Source organism: Anolis sagrei, chromosome 5 (genome assembly GCF_037176765.1).
Source record: "Anolis sagrei isolate rAnoSag1 chromosome 5, rAnoSag1.mat, whole genome shotgun sequence".
Lineage (NCBI taxonomy): Eukaryota > Metazoa > Chordata > Lepidosauria > Squamata > Dactyloidae > Anolis > Anolis sagrei.
This window is the reverse complement of record NC_090025.1, coordinates 106,698,328-106,704,141: the sequence shown is the minus strand read 5'-3', so window position 1 is coordinate 106,704,141 and position 5,814 is coordinate 106,698,328.

Here is a 5,814-nt window from a genome sequence, read left to right as displayed (position 1 = left end):
GACAAGCGAGGAGCCTCTATAGGAGAACCGAGGAAGGAGGGGAGGGACGCCTGGCCGAAGAGTCCCCCAGGCATTTCCGTCGAAAGCCCAGCCCGCCAAACTGGACGTCACGCAATCAATACACCTCCAAGTTGGAGACTGCTTGCAACTGCCATGACTCAGGGCTTCCCTTCTTAATGGTCTTGCCAAATGACACCCCCCCCGCATTATGTCGCATTGAGCAGGTGAAGCGTCTCCAAGGAAGGGGCCCAGGACTTGCAAAAGAGCCCCACAAACTAGGGCCCCTCTCACACAGCTCAATAAAACCCCACTTATCTGCTTTGCACTAGAATATGTGGCAGTGTGGACTCAGATCACCCAGTTTTTTTTTATTTGTCATGTCAGAGCAGCCAGTCCATTATATTACATTTCTAACAGAACAAAGCAAACAAACAGAAAAATACACAACTTGTGAGTTTGGTAGCTGGTTAAATGTCCTTTGACCAGTATCTGGCCACTTGGAGTGCTTCCGGTGTTGCCGCAAGAAGGTCCTCCATTGTGCATGCGGCAGGGCTCAGGTTGCATTGCAGCAGGTGGTCAGTGGTTTGCTCCTCTCCGCACTCACATGTCGAGGATTCTACTTTGTGGCCCCATTTCTGAAGGTTGGCTCTGTATCTCGTGGTGCCAGAGCGCAGTCTGTTCAGCGCCTTCCAAGTCGCCCAGTCTTCTGTGTACCCAGGGGGGAGTCTCTCATTTGGTATCAGCCATTGCCTGAGGTGCTGGGTTTGATCCTGCCACCCCTGGACTCTCGCCTGCTGAGGCGTTCCAGCAAGTGTCTCTGTAGATCTTAGAAAACTATGTCTAGATTTAAGTCGTTGGCGTGCTGGCTGATACCCAAACAGGGGATGAGCTGGAGATGTCTCTGCCTTGGTCCTTTCACTGTTGGCTGCTACTTCCCGGCGGATGTCAGGTGGTGCAATACCAGCTAAACAGTGTAATTTCTCCAGTGGTGTGGGGCGCAGACACCCCGTGATAATGCGGCATGTCTCATTAACAGCCACATCCACTGTTTTAGTGTGGTGAGATGTGTTCCACACTGGGCATGCATACTCAGCAGCAGAGTAGCACAGTGCAAGGGCAGATGTCTTCACTGTATCTGATTGTGATCCCCAGGTTGTGCCAGTCAGCTTTCGTATGATATTGTTTCTAGCACCCACTTTTTGCTTGATGTTCAGGCAGTGCTTCTTGTAGGTAAGAGCACGGCCCAGAGTGACTTCCAGGTATTTGGGTATGCTGCAATGCTCCAGTGGGATTCCTTCCCAGGTCATCCTCAGAGCTCGGGATGCTTCTCTGTTCTTGAGATGAAAGGCACATGTCTGTGTTTTAGATGGGTTAGGGATCAGCTGGTTTTCCCTGTAGTAGCCAGTAAGAGCACCTAGAGCTTCGGAGAGCTTCTGTTCTACAGTCTCAAAGCTCCCTGCTTGAGCAGTAATGGCACGATCATCAGCATAGATGAAACTCTCTGTCCCTTCTGGCAGTGGCTAGTCATTTGTGTAGATGTTGAACATGGATGGAGCAAGCACACTCCCCTGAGGCAGGCCGTTCTTCTGTTTCCGCCATCTGCTTCTCTGGCCCTGGAACTCAACAAAAAAACTCCTGTTTTGTAGCAGGTTTCCTATGAGGCGGGTGAGGTGGTAGTCCTTTGTGATATTATACATTTTTCTCAGGAGGAGGCGGTGGTTCACAGTATCATAGGCTGCTGACAGTTCAAAAGCAGATATTGTGGGATTTTCTGCCTTGATATTCTGGTTATATGGCTGTAATAATATTAATATTTATTTATTTGATCAGTCATATGACCATTTCAAAATAGAACACGAGTAAAAAACAAGGCAACAAGGTGATAAGTCAGAATCTTATTTTCCTGGTTCTTCTTTCAGGAAATCTGCTCTTTTCTTAATAGCTTTCAGAATAAAAAGGCTTACTCTGATTATGTTGGATCTTTCCTGACCTTGCAAGAGGGATGTCAGAATATCATTTCTGTTGGGGGACCTGCAGTTGGATAATATTGGATGTAAATATCTGTCTCGCAGTTCGGTGTATGCTGGACAGTCAATTAAGAAATGTTCAATGTCTTCCACTGTTTGTTCTCCCCAGACGCAGAATCTCTCACTTCTTGGGATGTTACAGTAGCGCCCGGTTTGCACCATAGTACCGAGTTGTTCAAACCTAGCCCTAGTATATATTCTTCTTAAGGGTAGTGGAAGTGGAATAGTTAGGTAGTGCTCTAAATGAATATTCTTTTTGTGGGAAGCTAAAAACCTTGTGGCTGAAGACCTACCTATGCTCTCTAGGTCCAGCTGTGCATTAACATCCCTAATGCGCCGCTTGAGCACTTGCCCTGCCCCCAGACCCAGAACACCCAGAAATTGCAAAGGCAGACCGAATCCAGCCAGCTCATTATTCAGAACCGCCATCCACGATGACTTCTGGTCATGCTGGACTTGATCCTCTAGACCTATAGGCGAGGAAGTCTACTGGGATCCATAGAGTTTACTTTTGACCAGTAATTAAACTGTCTCACTAGAATTTGAGCTTTTACTGGGAGTATTCCTAGCTCAGCCCTTACTGCCGCCGTCAGTGTTGTTCTGGAAAAGCCCAGGAAGGTGCAAAGCTACTTCACTTGGAAAGCTTCAATCTTAGCCAGATTGATGTGCCCCCAAATTTCAGCCCCAAATATAAGTGCTGGCATTATTTTTGTTTTAAAGACTTCCAGGGCAGGTCTGATTGTGCCTGGGTATCTATGATGGTACAGCTTATAAATGGAACCTGCTGCTTTCGTTGCTCTTTGTATGTTATGAGTAATGTGGTTAGCCCAAGCACCAGATGAAGAGAACATAATGCCTAGATATTTGTAGCAATTAATTTGTTCCAAATGTATGCCTTTCAGGGACCACGTGTACCGTTTCCTGTTTTTTCCAAAGACTATAATTTTGGATTTATCCTTGTTCATAGTGAGTGAATTTAGCTCACAGTACACATTGAATTATATGACTGTAGTAACCTACGGATGAGAGAGCTGGACCTTAGGGTAGGCTGAGCGAAGGAAGATCGATGCTTTTGAACTGTGGTGTTGGAGGAAAGTTCTGAGAGTGCCTTGGACTGCGAGAAGATCCAATCAGTCCATCCTCCAGGAAATAAAGCCCGACTGCTCATTGGAGGGAAGGATACTAGAGACAAAGTTGAAGTACTTTGGCCACATCATGAGGAGACAGCAAAGCCTAGAGAAGACAATTATGCTGGGGAAAGTGGAAGGCAAAAGGAAGAGGGGCCAACCAAGGGCAAGATGGATGGATGGCATCCTTGAAGTGACTGGACTGACCTTGAAGGAGCTGGGGGTAGTGACGGCCGACAGGGAGCTCTGGCGTGGGCTGGTCCATGCGGTCACGAAGAGTCGGAGACGACTGAACGAATGAACAACAACATGGCTTGAAAACGTGGACTGTCTACAGACGTCACACTCAACTCCGGGAACCATTCCATCAGCATTGCCTTCGAAAAATCCTGCAAATCTCTTCGGAAGATAGGCAGACAACTGTCAGCTTGCTGGAAGAAGCAAAGACCACCAGCACTGAAGTGATGCTCCCACACCATCAACTCCGCTGGACTGGCATGGTTGTCCGAATGCCTGATCACCACCTCCCAAAGCAGTTACTGTACTCCCAACTCAAGAACAGGAAATGTACTATTGATGGACAGGAAAAGGGATTTAAAGATGGGCTTAAAGCCAACCTCAAAAACTGTGGCAAAGACACCAAGAATACAGAAGCCCTGGCCCTTGTGTGCTCTAACTGGAAGTCAGCTGTGACCACCTGTGCTGCAGAATTCGAAGAGGCATGAGTGGAGAGTGAAAGGGAGAAATGTGTTAAGAGGAAGGTAGGTAAAAGGTTTTCCCCTGACATGACATCTAGTCGTGTCCGACTCTGGAGTGTAGTGCTCATCTCCATTTCTAAGCCAAAGAGCCAGTGTTGTCCGTAGACACCTCTAAGGTAATGTGGCCGGCATGACTGCATGGAGCGCCCTTACCTTCCTGCCGGAGCAGTACCTATTGATCACATTTGCATGTTTTCGAACTGCTAGGTTGGCAGAAGCTGGGGCTGACAGCGGAAGCTCACTCTGCTCCCCGGATTCGAACCTGCAACCTTTTGGTCAACAAGCTCAGCAGTTCAGTGCTTTAACCCACTGCGCCACCGGGGCCACGAGGAAGGCACATCAAGCCAACCCTGACCAGGACTGTCTTCCACTTGGAAACCAATGTCCTCACTATGGGAGAACATGCGGATCAAGAATAGGGCTCCACAGCCACCTATGGACCCACCACCAAGAGGACTATCACCTTGGAGGACCATCATTCTCGAGCTAGGAGGGATCGCCTAAGGAAGGAAGGATATGGCTGTGTGGAAAGCCCCTAGGAAGCAGAACTTTGCCTTTCAAAGGCAAGGTGGCTCAAGCTATGGCTGGATCTACACTGCCCTATATCCCAGGATCTGATTCGAGATTACTGCTTTATATGAGCCCCCTTTCCCACAACTGTATAAAATCCACATTGAATTGGATTATATGGCAGTGTGAACTCTGGTCCCTTCCACGCAAGGAAGGGGCCTAGGTATGGCGAAAGGGCCCCGCTCTTCACAAACTAGGGCCCCTCTCACACAGCTGAATAAAATCCCACATTATCTGCTTTGAACTGGATTATATGGCAATGTGGACTCAAATAACCCAATTCAAAGCAGATATTATGGATTAGGTCCATGAGGTCACGAAGAGTCGGAGATGACTGAACAAATGAACAACAACAACATTCTGGGTTATATGGCTGTGTGGAAGGGCCCTATGTAACACAAGTTTTGTTCCTGGTTTCTAAATGTAATTTCCTAATTGGTTCTAACATAAAAACATAGGAAAAATTATTAAACTGCCCAAACCTTGTTTTTGTGGGATGTCTTGCAGCACATTTCGCTATGGCTTTTCAATTAATATCTGCTAAAATCACCAATTCAACATGGTTTGTGGCAGCCACAAAACCAAGTTTTTAGAGTATAGCAACTACTTTCAAAGTAAGTACTTTGCACAATTAATCTGGAAATAACACTTTCAAACCAGGAACGGAAAATTATTTCAAATATTGTTACGTAGGATTGTGTTTCAAAGGCAAGGTGCCTCAAGGTAAGTTACCCAAGCAGTGTCAGCATTAAACATTAGAGGTCAGGGATGTCAAATTCATTTCCCTCCAGGGCCGCATCACCCTTAAGGTTGCCTTCAAAAGGCCCTTAAATCCCTGGATAGCTCTTCATAGCTATTCAGTTTTTATAGCTCTTCAGTTTTTTCCCCAGTTTGGGTTGCTGGATGTTATTGGATGACAACTGCTATCATTTTTGATTACCCACTGTGCAGACTGGGCATCATTGGAATGGCAGCCCAACAGCCCAATGACTCTGAGGTTGGACAAATAACACTCTCAAACCAGGAACAGAAATATTTCCAAATTTTGTTAGATAGTATTATTGGATTAACAGAGCCCCCAGTGGCGCAATGGGTTAAAACCTTGTGCCAGCAGGACTGCTGTCAGGTCAGCGGTTCGAATTTGAGGAGAGTGGGTTGAGCTCCCTTTGTGCACATTAAGAATAGTTTTGTGACCCTGTTTGGCCCCATATGTGCTTGAAATACTCCTAACTTTTCTATACAGTTTTTCTGTATATGCTGCATGAACCAGCACATTGGAACTCCTCCCTCTCTCTGAGTTTCTTCATTTTTCAGCTTTGTTTATCAGTTTCT